Source organism: Aphelocoma coerulescens, chromosome 3, assembly GCF_041296385.1.
Source record: "Aphelocoma coerulescens isolate FSJ_1873_10779 chromosome 3, UR_Acoe_1.0, whole genome shotgun sequence".
Taxonomy (NCBI): Eukaryota; Metazoa; Chordata; class Aves; order Passeriformes; family Corvidae; genus Aphelocoma; species Aphelocoma coerulescens.
Window position 1 is genome coordinate 9,079,793 of NC_091016.1, and position 12,241 is coordinate 9,092,033.

The 12,241-nt window shown below is 40.9% G+C and overlaps 1 protein-coding gene across 7 annotated transcripts in view; it reads right to left on the reverse strand.

Moving 5' to 3' along the window:
* LOC138107604 (kinesin-like protein KIF16B) overlaps positions 1-12,241 on the reverse strand; it is a 181,513-nt gene that overhangs the window by 46,032 nt on the left and 123,240 nt on the right. The gene's annotated exons all lie outside the window — the stretch shown is intronic.

The window sequence follows — 12,241 nt, forward strand, 5'->3', positions numbered from 1 at the left end:
TGTAAGATGTAACCAAAAGTATGTATTCTATCACCATCTGTTAAAACCAGGTGGGGCAGAGTTCTTTATCTCTTCCATGACACATCCCTGGTAACTCCCTCTGGATAGATATCTTCTGTTAATGGGCCGTCCAGCCTCACTGCATGACTCATAAAATTACACCATCCCACTGTGAGATGTTCTGCCCAGGGGGAGGAACCAAGCATTCCTACCTGGATATAATCTGAAGTTTGGAACACCACAGTCAGCCCTACCTACTGGATTCCCAGAGGACAAGAGCTACACCACTGAACCTTCAGGTGAAGACTAGACCCTTCTACAGGATCACCGCTTCAACAGGATCACTTCATCTGGACTGCTACCACCACCCTGACTAACAGGGTGTCAGGTTGTATCCTGACTCTGTCAGTGTTCTTGTACTTCTGCATTTATTTTAATTTTGCTATTAACTTATAATTCTGACTTGCGATCTCCCACTGGTTTGTTTTCAAACTAGTACAGATGCCCTTGTAAAAAGTCCTTCCCCAGCCCTCTTGGAGCCCCTTTAGGTACTGGAAGGTGCCTAAGATCTCCCCAGAGCCCTCTCTTCCCCAGTCAGTTCTCTCAATCTGTCTTTCTGGGAGAGGCACTCCAGCACTCTGTGCATCTCCCAGCCTTTCTCTGGACTCTCTCCCCTATGTCCACCTACTGCCCACAGTGCTCTAAGATGTAGCCTGGGATGCAGCTGGCTTTACAGGCTGCAAGCACACATTGCTGGGTCACGTTAATGTCATCGGCAAACATGCCCCTCCTTGTCTAATTAGGAGCAAAAGGCTCAGCACAGAACTTCTGCTCTTTTACCCCTCTAGAGTGCCTAGAGAAACTATAAGCCATAAATGTATATTAAAATGTGTAACAATTGTTACCAGACACAGAGGGGGAAAATTTTTAGCTTTCCTTTCTTGCAGATTACATCAGATAAGAGTCACCTGTATCTCAACCCCATTTAGATAAGGAATCACTCATTTGATGAATACAGCAATGCCAAAATAAACAGCTGAATATTCTTACTGTGCTGCAAAATCTGCAAACTGTATTTCCCTGTTCATTCTCACGGTGGTTCCAAAGAGAGGAAAAACCTGAAATATCCTACTCAAAAGCTGCCTCATGAAGCACAAGAGAAGTGTGGTATAATTCTCCAGATTAGAGAGTGAATAAAGTTTAGCAAACAATTTCACATGTGCAGTTGTGTCAGTAATACCATCTAAATATGTAACGAAAAAACACAATAGGAAGTACAGTTGAAGCCTGACAATTTTTGTTACCCTCTCTGCCATTTGTTCAAAATTAACCTGGGTATTTTCACAAAAACTAGAGTTTGAGCTGGGTCACTATATCCTAAATCAACTGATATGAAAGGATTCTATTTCAAAGATCTACTTAAGCTAGCAGCATATTCCTGACAAACCCAACAAGAACAAGCTGTTCTTCATAAACCCCTTGGAAGGCAGTGAGACTGTCACTAACAGCTAATGATTAATGGAACACATGTCCAGAAGTCTCCTGAAAGAAGGTAATAATAGAAAAAAAAAGAAACAGCAAAACCTCCAACCCTCCTGTCTGCTTTCCACTAAGCAGCACGAAAACAGAGACACAGGGTTGCAGCCTAAGACATTCCCCAAGTCAACAGACAGTCAGGAACAGCTAAGAAATGGCTCAGTCTCAACGAGCACCTAAACCTCCAGCTATATTGTCTAGGAATTCTTCTCAGAGGCATTCCTCTCTCACAGATAGCTGTTATCCATACAAAACCGTTTCACTGGTAAAACAACATGAATATTTTGATATTACACAAATTCAGTAGGTAATTGAGCAGAGCCTTGAAAATCAGATTATCAAATGGTCAAAGGAATTATTCTGTCAAGTGGTTCATAAATTATGACATGATGGACTGACACCTCTCTGAATGCTTTTTCTCAATTTCTATGTTACTCCTGTACAAGACTTTTGCACAGCGCAATCAATGAAACCTGGCATTTGATGCCCACCTGCTGATTAAACTTGCTTCATTCTGAATCTATCAGAAGACCTATAAAGCTCAGAGAATTGTTTGGAAGCTCATAGGTTTCACTTGCTGCTAGGGAAAGACCAAAAAAGACCAGGTCTCATCAACAACCACAGGAGGGAAGAAAGGAAAGGAGAAGAGATAGAGAGAAGCTGTATTTCTGCAGAATCATATGTACCAAGCCAAGAAAACTTCGCTGCACAAGTCTAGCACTCAAAGCAACAACAACCACAAATTAATCCCCTAAATGGGTTTTTACAAGGTTCTTACACATTCAGATTCAGTTTTGTGACAAGAAATTCACACACTGATTTCATTTTCCAACTAGAAATAGATTGAGAATTACATATTATGCTGGAGGGTTTGCTGTTGTCTCTGATGCTCCAGTCCTGGTTAGCAACCACAAATTCAGAGGGATCATATGGAATAAATACATTTCCCTGTAATCAAGCTTCCACGGACCTACACGATATGGTTAGCAGCAATGTTTTTCACACTTTACTTATTGGAATGAATTCTGTTCACTTGTAGACAGATGTACTGAGAGATATGCTAAAAATCTCTTTTAAAAATTTCAGCAGTCTCATGCTACAGAGCAAAGGCCAGATGAAGCTTTTAAGGACCTACCACTTAAATTCCATCTGCAGGTAGTGGCAAACTAGGGTCGATATGGAAGCACTACGTATATAAACCTGCAGGCTTGCAGAATGCTCTGAACATAATATAATTAGGAACAGGAGCTGGAAACATGTATGTGACGAAATATGCTTCCTGTGTATGCACTTCCTGGCTGTTACAGGTGACAAGAATATGAATGTTAAAATTAACTATATCATAATTACGGTAATTTGTACTGAAAGAAGCTGAAGGCTGTAATCACATGCTCATATAATAGTATTAAAGGGTTTACACACAAACAGGTGTTCTAAAACTTACTACTTTTTTTTTTTCTTTCAATATTTATGGAAAGATGTATTACTAAGGCTACTAAATTCCCAGGCTAGAAATTAAAAATTAAGGTCTGTCATTAATTTAGGATTCATACCTCAAAAACTATTTTCTAAATGCTTTTCTACGTATAGTTCTGCCACAATACACATCATAGCATTTGCTATTTACAAGCACATCAATGTTGCAAATAATTTTCATTTTCACCTGTGCCCTAGTACACAGTTTCCATAACCAAAAAAAAACCAAAAAGCCCAAAAAAACCCCCAACCAAAACAAAACAAAAAAAACCCCACCACCTTTTAGACTGTTTATACATTCTTGGTGCTTGGTGTTTGTCCTACGGTTCTCATATTAAATCTGTGAGTCCTATTATATTTTACCATTGTTTAAAACCAAAACTACACTAACATTAGTCTTGACTATTTGGGAAAAAAACCAAACCAAATTTGCTACTTCATATCCAGATACCCAGAAACATCATTCAAGTTCAGCCAAAACCCATTAACAAGCTTATTTCTTCACTGGATCAAATTTTCAAAGAAAAAAACAAATCTTAAAATATTGTTAGAGACCACGCTTACAAAGGACCATATGGTTCCATGAAAGAACCTGAACTGAGAATCCATATCCAAATAAACCTGAACTTTCAAAAATAATGAGATAGCATTTGCAGCAAGATTTGTACAATCATGTTCAGTATTATAGGCTACACCCTGCTCTCTCTAGTGCATGTAACCTGTGATTTTAAATTGTTTCTTGATCTCAAGAGTTTCTAAACATCAATGTCAGCAATCAATGAATATGTAAATAGATTGGGACTTTGGTCACTGAAGGATCAAGATTTTAGCATAAGCACAGCAGGTTTCAGAACAAAACAATTTTCAATATCATCTGAGGGAAGTTATTTACAGCTATCCTGCTCTATGCTGTTTAAAACTGAACAATAGAAGAATCCAAATGTCCAGAATTTTGCATTCAATGTGAGCATACTACCTAAAGCTTACATACTAACTAAATATACAGTTACTAATGACAGTAAATTAGAAAATCCAATGGTAAAACCAGCAGTTTCAGGCCAACCAGCTCTGACTTCTGATGCCAAATTAGATCCTAAGATCCAGGAGCTCACTAGTTACATGGCAACTGGCTTGCCAGCCCTGCAAAGGCAAGTACCTCGATCCCAGAAGATTAGCAAAAATTTTGCATTCAATAAAACTCTACAACTGCAGAGTTACAAACCAGAATTGGAGCAGTCAGACACCCAAGACCCCAGCCCAAGCACTGCCCCATGTGCTCTGCACAAGTCTGCTGCCTTATTGTTCCACTCCTGGTTTAATTTCTGCTTGCATTCTTCATTGGAAGGGAGAATTCTGCATGTTGGATAAGATTTTTTAAAATAATTTAATAATTACGTAAGTACACAGAAATTGCCTAATTATCCTTGTGATTCCTGGGGGGGTGGGGAGGGAAGAATAAAAATCCCCAAACTTGCACCAACCATGTCTTGCAAGTTAGTAAAATATTGCATTTCTCTGTCAGTGATCTCTTCCAGAATGCAAGGACGTTCTCCTAAAATTAATGACTTCACCTCAAATTCATCCCCTCTCCATTATCTGTGCTGGCAGTTCATGTTGAAGATTTCTTCCACTTATTACTTATCAAGAGCACCAGATGTATGGACCACTTAAAAAGGAAACAGAGATCCTTCCATGGCAGTCACCCAAAAGAGGAATACGGAGGCAAAAGGAAAGGAAAGTGAGATCAGTCAGTGGAGGTTCCATAAGCAGTTTATGTCTCTTCATTAATCATTACATAGCTGAACTACACCTGAACAATAAGTAATAGTAGAAAAGTGTCTAAAATGAACTTAAGAAACTATTACAAAACTGGTGTCTGCTCTATTTTAGTAGCAAACATACACATTATGTGTTGGGTGGTTGTGACTATGGATGGATGAAATAGGTATGGCCTTCACTGAGATGCAAACATTTGTCTTTCTTCACTCAGATGCAAAATACTTTGGATGAAAAATGGACAGACTACTTTTGAGTTTTGAAAAATCTGAAATATTTTGAAGTATTTAAAAATATTTTTAAATAAGCTTGCAACAAATGTTTTGATTTCAGTACAATTTTGAAAACATTCACTTAGTACTTCTGAAAAATCTGAGATATATTTTCTGTTCTTTGAATTTCATGCAATTCTTACAGGTTATGACCCATAATTATTTAAAACTATAAATGATCTCTCTGTGCCTTAGACCCTGAAAGACACAAATATATACTTATATATAGACCTCCATATAGCAAATACAGATACACAAATTATTACATTCCACTAAATAAGCTAGAAGTCAATGGCTTTGGCACTCCTGATGAAATCTTCCCTACACACGTATGTCCTTATCTCCATGAACGAATCTATAAACACAAGCATGCCTTGTAGCTTCTCCTTGCCAGCTCTCCAGGGATTTTCTAATATTTTAAGTCAAGAATCACTATTAGCAATAAAAATGCCTCTATGGAAGGTGCTTTCCGTAACAACTTGAAGAGATTTTTATGCACACAGAAACAGCTTTCAAGATGACTGACAGGGAACTCCACAAGCAGAGCTTACAGTGAAAGCCCCACAAAACATGGAGGCAAGTGGGACACAGGGACTCCCACATGAAGGAGGGACTTCATAAGCCTTGGATTTGGGTAGGGAAGGACAAATATGAACTGTTTCTCTGCTCTCCTTTGAAAGAGAATAGAGACAAGAAAGTGTTAGGAGAATGAGGTTTCCCTTTCAGCAAGATGTGGGTCAGGAAGGAAAGTTTTCTGCAGAAACCATCACTCTGGTAGTATTCCAAAACCAGTAACTGGTAAGAAAATATGAAGACAGAAAGAAAAATAGGAGAATCTAATTATGGAAGTTCTCATTCCTCTATTGAGAATGAAGAGTCCATTTGCTCCCTTCTCTGACTAATAACAAACAAAAAGTGCATTCACTAGAGAGACTACTGCAACTGAAAGCCAAGTATGGTCTTAATTAAAACTCCAAAAGTAATAAAATGGTCATTAACGATCAGGCAGTGTAAGAAAGCTAGAGCTGGGCAAATGACAATCATGCAGACCCTCCCAAAAAATAGACACTGTTAAATGCTTGGTAGTTATCTGCCACTGGCCCAATGTCACCCCACTGCAGCTTCTTCAGTCTTTCAGAATTTGCATGTGACACATTTTAGTTAGACATGCAGTTGTCAGCAGCCACTTAATTACATTAGAAAAAACGTGCAGATATATAATATATATGACATCTTGTAAGATCAGAAGATATTAGGTAAGTTTCTGCTTTTGAAAGAGGTACTTTTTTTAAAAAAAACTTCCTAATAAATCAGTTTGCCAAGACATCCCTTTGGGAATTCAGTGGCAGGAACATGAAACGCAAGATCAGCAAATTATTAAAATACTGATATAGTAACTCAGAGCTGAGCAACTAATGAGCTGTAAAGTTCACTTCTAAAAGCAGGACACTCATATATTAAACATGTCCACAGTATTTTCACTGTTCATTATAAATATTAATTTAGAGTGGGAAGGTGAACTGTGCAAAATAAAACCCAATCCTGATGGATTCTGATAAGATCCTTTTAAGGATCAAGTTCCTTTGGAATAATACATAGTGACTAAAGACACAACTCTGCCAAGTTTGGTATTAAAATGCATTTTAACACCGTGGTGAATCCTAAATTAGTTCAATGACAGATGAGCAGAAGCAGACAGATGAGTTTCAATTTATCAGACAAACTGAACTGCTACTCACATTGCAAAACCACTCCAAAATTACCATAAATTAAAGCTATTTTAAATAAAGGTAAAAATATGGAAAGCTATCAATCATTCACATATGCAACACTGTTAATGAAATCCCTTCAAAGAAAACAAATGCCAAATCTTTACTGCAGGACACAATATTTTGTGTTTCATCCACCACAACATGCTCTTCCCCTCTGATGAACAAGGACACAGTCTGTAGTATTGCTAATGAGCAATATTTTTTTTTGCTAATTGCTAATTGCTAATCTACAAGTAGTTTGTAGAATTGCTAATAAGCAGAAGAAACCCACAGCATATTATGTAGGTCTCTCCTGCCCACAAACCTGCCATTCCTTTGTGATGCTCTAAGGCTCAAAGCAGGAATGAACACAACACAATAGCCTGTACTATGTAACACAGCGAAGACATCATCAGTGCTGCAAGAGTTTCCAGAACAGGTACTTACATGTCTGTACCTATCTAAAAGCAGTAGCTGACATGATCAAATGCTTATCTTGATTCTCCTAATCATTAGCATGCTTGGTATTTAGCAAACATGAGTATATTTGAACCTCTCTGACAATTTACTGAAGGTTGTTGTGAAGTGAAAGGTCAGTCAAGGACGGAAAAAGATAGTTGGCAACCTTGTAAGGCTTGGTATTTGCATTGACTTACAAAACTTGTTCACAAGGGAACAGATAGCTTAATAAAACATACTATCAAGTGTTTCCTACATGGAAATTAGACACTTATTCATTGGCATAACTAAACCAATAATTCTGGTAATGTACAAGATGTGAATCCCCGTAAGTTTACCTAAGACACAGACCTATGGCAACACAAGAAGTGTCAATAAGGAACAAACCGGCACATTAAACTAGTGAATGCATTGACCTTGCAAGCAAAACCACAGAGAGAAGATGATAAAAGAAAATAAGGTGCAAAAGAAATTGCCTCTATATGATACTTATAAAGTGAGCAGTGTAGAGAATTTAAAATACAGATAAAATCCACAGGAAAAATCAGCTGGGAAGACTCCAAGATGAAGAAAACTATGTACCTGTGCTCTAGGCTGGGATCTTTTCCTGTGGTACACTCTCAGATGCTGGACTTTATTTTGAGCTAATAATACTACTCATATTATCTTGGTTCTTCAAAACAAACAAATAAATAAGAGAACAACCACTCCATCCTGTAGCATCAAAAAAAGACTGAAATTGTACTGCCAGTCACAAATGCTTGATTCAAAAAGTTGAAATTATTATCCTTCAGCACATGGGACATTTTAATAGTGGCTTTAAGAACATCAGATTCCTCCTGAATCCAATTACTACTTACAAGAACGAAGCTGATCTCCCTCTGATGCAAGTGTTAAAGAATTCAGTTGTTCCTCAATATACTATCAGAACCAATAACCAACTCTGAAGAAGACTACTCTAGCACATTTTCCTAAATGGGGAAAATCAGTCTGCACATGGATTCAGGTCACCCTTTTCCTGGATGACTACCTGGCTCTTTTTTCTAGAGTTACATGCAATTAGGATATTCCTGTTGACAGATTATAACTCTTAACATCCAAGAAGAAATGGCAATTACTCTTCAAATAAAAGTATGATACTGATGTTCACAAGTAATATTTTTAAAGCATTTGTGGAAAGAGAACATTTCAAATTCCCATTAAAAACTCAATTTTACCTTAAAAATTTCTGTCACTTAAGATGATGTAGTTTTATTTTCTCTCTCTCCTTCTTTTTTAGTTTTAAACTTTTTCTTAGGTATTTGCTGCACAGTAGTTTCCATTTCTGGTTTTCATACTGTTTTGGAATGGGAACAATCTTAAGCCCCAGACTCAAGGTCTGTTCCATGCTCATTTCATTTTTAGCTTAAAGCATATGTTAATGAAGACCAAGAAAGCATGTGCACACTATTGCCTGTCTCTCCTTCTTGAACATATTCATATCTTTTAATCTACTGCCCATGAATATATGGCCCAGGCTTCTTTACTCAAATCAGGGTCACTTTCAATGGTTGAATGATTTATTTCTTCGAATATCCAGGGGAACATGTAGGAAGGAAGAAAAATGTTAATAATTAAAAGTTAGATGTGAAAACTAAGAACTGTAATTCCATAAACACTCACTCCAATGAACTAAAGCTCCATCAGGCACAGCTCCTCATCCTGAACGCCCAGAGTCTCCAAGGTGGTCAGATCAATTTTTCATTTTGCAGAAACTTGAAAGCCACTATTACAAAAGGGTATCTGTGGAGCAATGCTCTTCTTTCAAATGAGAAGTTGTCAGGACAACAGGATCTGACTGCAAAGTATTTTGCAATGAACAACCTCCAGGGAAAAACACCAGTCAGCAGTAAAGGGAATTTATGGCCAGAAGCAACACACAGAGTCACAGTTTCACTGCAACATCCATCCTGTATTGAGCACCCTTGGATCTTTGAAGTGCTGAAGGGCTTGTCAGTCTTACTGGATGCCTGAGAGAAGTCAGAGAATCATAAAATCATGTGGGTTGGAAGAGACTTTTAAAGTCCATTGAGTGCAACCCCCTGTCATGAGCAGGGACATCTTCAACTAGAGCAGGTTGCTCAGAGTTCCAGATAACCTGCCTTTGAATACACCCACGGATGAAGCATCCACTATTTCTCTAGGCAACCTGTGCCATTGTAAAAATTTTCTTTCTTATATTCTGCTCCGAATCTGCCTCCTGCAGTTTAAAACCATTACTCCTTGTCCTACTGCAACAGCCCTGCTGCAAAATCTGTCCCCATCTTTCTAATAAACCCTATTCAAGAACTGAAAGGCTGCTATAAGGCCTACGTGGAGCTTTCTCTTCTCCAGGCTGAATAATCCCAACTCTCTCAGCCTCTCTCCATAGGAGAGGTGCTCCAGCCATCTGATCAACTTAGTGTCCCTGTTCTGGATCCACTCCAAGAGGTCCATGTCCCTCCCTCCTGTGATGAGGATTCCAGAGCTGGATGGTTGGGTCTCACCAGAGCAGAGGTAGAGAATCACCTCATTAGACCTGCAGGCCACTCTTTTGATGCAGCCCAGGACACAATGGGCTTTCTGGGCTGTGAGTGCACATTGCTGGGTCATGCACAGCCTCTCATCCACAGCACCCTCAAGTCCTTCTTGGCAGGGCTGCTCTGAATCCCTTCATTCCCCATCCTGTACTCATACCAGGAACTGCCCACACCCAGGTACACTTGGCCTTGTTAAACCTCATGAGATTCCCATGGGCCTATGTTGGGGTTTTAGTTCTCCTCCTGTTTTTCTCTTAAAGGAATTTTCCCCATGTTGCCAGGGGGACTAATTACTGGGTGCTTAAGGAAAACAAAGGACCTGGCCACACGGGGAGGGGTGCATCTCTTTCACCTGGGTTTGTGGGCAGTCAGTTCCTGACGTTTGGACTGAGAGAGAGGCTGCTTCTTCAGCTGCCTTCCTTCTACCAGAGAAACCCCGGGATACCAAGCCCGCCTTCCCTGCCCCGCTGGGAGCCGGGCTGGGGCCACCCTGCCCCCGCCGTTGCTTCGAGCCTTTGCTACTTTGTAACCCTACACACTCCGCCTGACGAGACCTCCAGGGGATTCCCACCGCAGCTCCTGCGTTTGGATACATCTCATCTGCCACCCGGGATTTGTGCTCATCCCTGCTGTTCCAGCCTGCTGTTCCCGAGGGTCCGGCCAGACACCGGGGCTAGCTGCCCAGGGGTTTGTGAAGCCTTTGTTCCATCCCTCCCCAGGATCCCAGGCCACCAGTGCCGCCTGCTCCCTGAGCTCGCTCTGGAGTGCCCCCTGCAGCCACGGGGGAACCATCGCACCTGCCCTGCTCACCGGGAGCCGCCAGCGCCTCTGCCGGCTGCGACTGGAACTGCACCCGAGGGAAAGGGCCGGACAGCTGAGAAGGCTGGCACTGGGTTTGTGATTGTTTGCTGTTACTGCCATAGTTATTGTTGTTTGCTTGACTTGTTATACACATATAGATTTATAATAGTAAAGAACTGTTATTCCTATTTCCCATATCTTTGCCTGAAAGCCCCATGATTTCAAAATTATAATAACTCAGAGGGGAGGGGGGTTGCATCTGCCATTCCAAGGGAGGCTCCTGCCTTCCTTAGCAGACACCTGTCTTTCAAACCAAGACAGCCTATTTCTCAAATTCATCTAGGTCCCTCTGGATGGCATCTCATCCCTCATGCTTGTGACCCACACTCAGCTTGGTGTCATGTGCAAATTTGCTGAGGGTATGCTTGCTCCTGCTGTGTCAGCTAATGGAGATATTTAACAGCACAGGTCCCAGTACAGAACCCTGAGGGATACCACTTGTCCCTGATGTTTGTGTGGATCTTAAGCCATTGACCACCACTTGCTCGATGTGACCATCCAAGTAATTCCTCATCCACCAAATGAAATCCATCTCCTTCCAGTTTAGAGAAAAGGATGTTGTGGGGACCATGTGTCCTGAGGTGGTCCATAACATTATTGTATTCCATATCTATCTGCATCCAAGAATTGTTAGTCTCCTTAAGACTCAGCAGCCAGGGATCTTGTGGGGGGGAGAGGGGGTGTGCTATTGTGGGCTTTTTTAAAATCGGCCCTCCCAGGCAGCTTCCAGTCCTTTGCTGCATGGTATTTGTTTTGCGGGCTGCTTGGTCTTTGCTCAGGCAAAGGTTTTTCTTCCCTTTTTGGGATCTCTTTTCGTTTTTGGGGGTTTTTTTTCCTGATCTCGGAGAGAGTGCATTTAGCAGGTTTGAGCTGCCTTGGGGCGAGTTCTGCGGGTGTCTGCTGGTCACCACGGGCGGCCCCACTAGAGCAAGCTGGTCCAAATCGACCAGCTGCCTGCTCCAAGAGAGAAGACTGCAGGAGCAGAGCCTCTCTCTTTCTGGCAGCTTTGGCTTCACAACCACAGCCACCCATAAAGACTGCATTTTGCAATTAGAAACTGTTTCAAAGAGAATTTCAAACTCTGCCAGCAGCAAAAAAAGTCAGAGTTCCTGGGCAGCCCATGCCAGCACCCACAGATGGGTCCTTTTCCCCCCACCCCACAGCCACAGTGCAGAGCACAGCAACAGCAGCAGAGCTTGCGAACAGCAGGAGGAAGTGGTGGGCAGACCCCACATGAGCCAGCAAGTCTTCATCTGCCACTAGAATCGCTCTGTAAAGCTCCTGCCTTCCCAGGAGGGATGCAACAGCATGTTGTTCCTTTGTCCTACAAACCCGAGGCCATGTGCCATCTCAGAAAGGGTATTTCTGGCATTTCAGGTATCTCTTTGCTCCAGTGGGGTTGTGAGTTTTTCACAGTTTGGTATCTAGAAATTATTTACCTTTTTTTTCTTGCCTGTTGGCATTCTGATTGTTAGTAATGTGTTATTTTTTCACTTATATCTGCTCATATCTTGTTCCTTATTGGTGGGAAGGGATTGGTTGGAATGAAGGG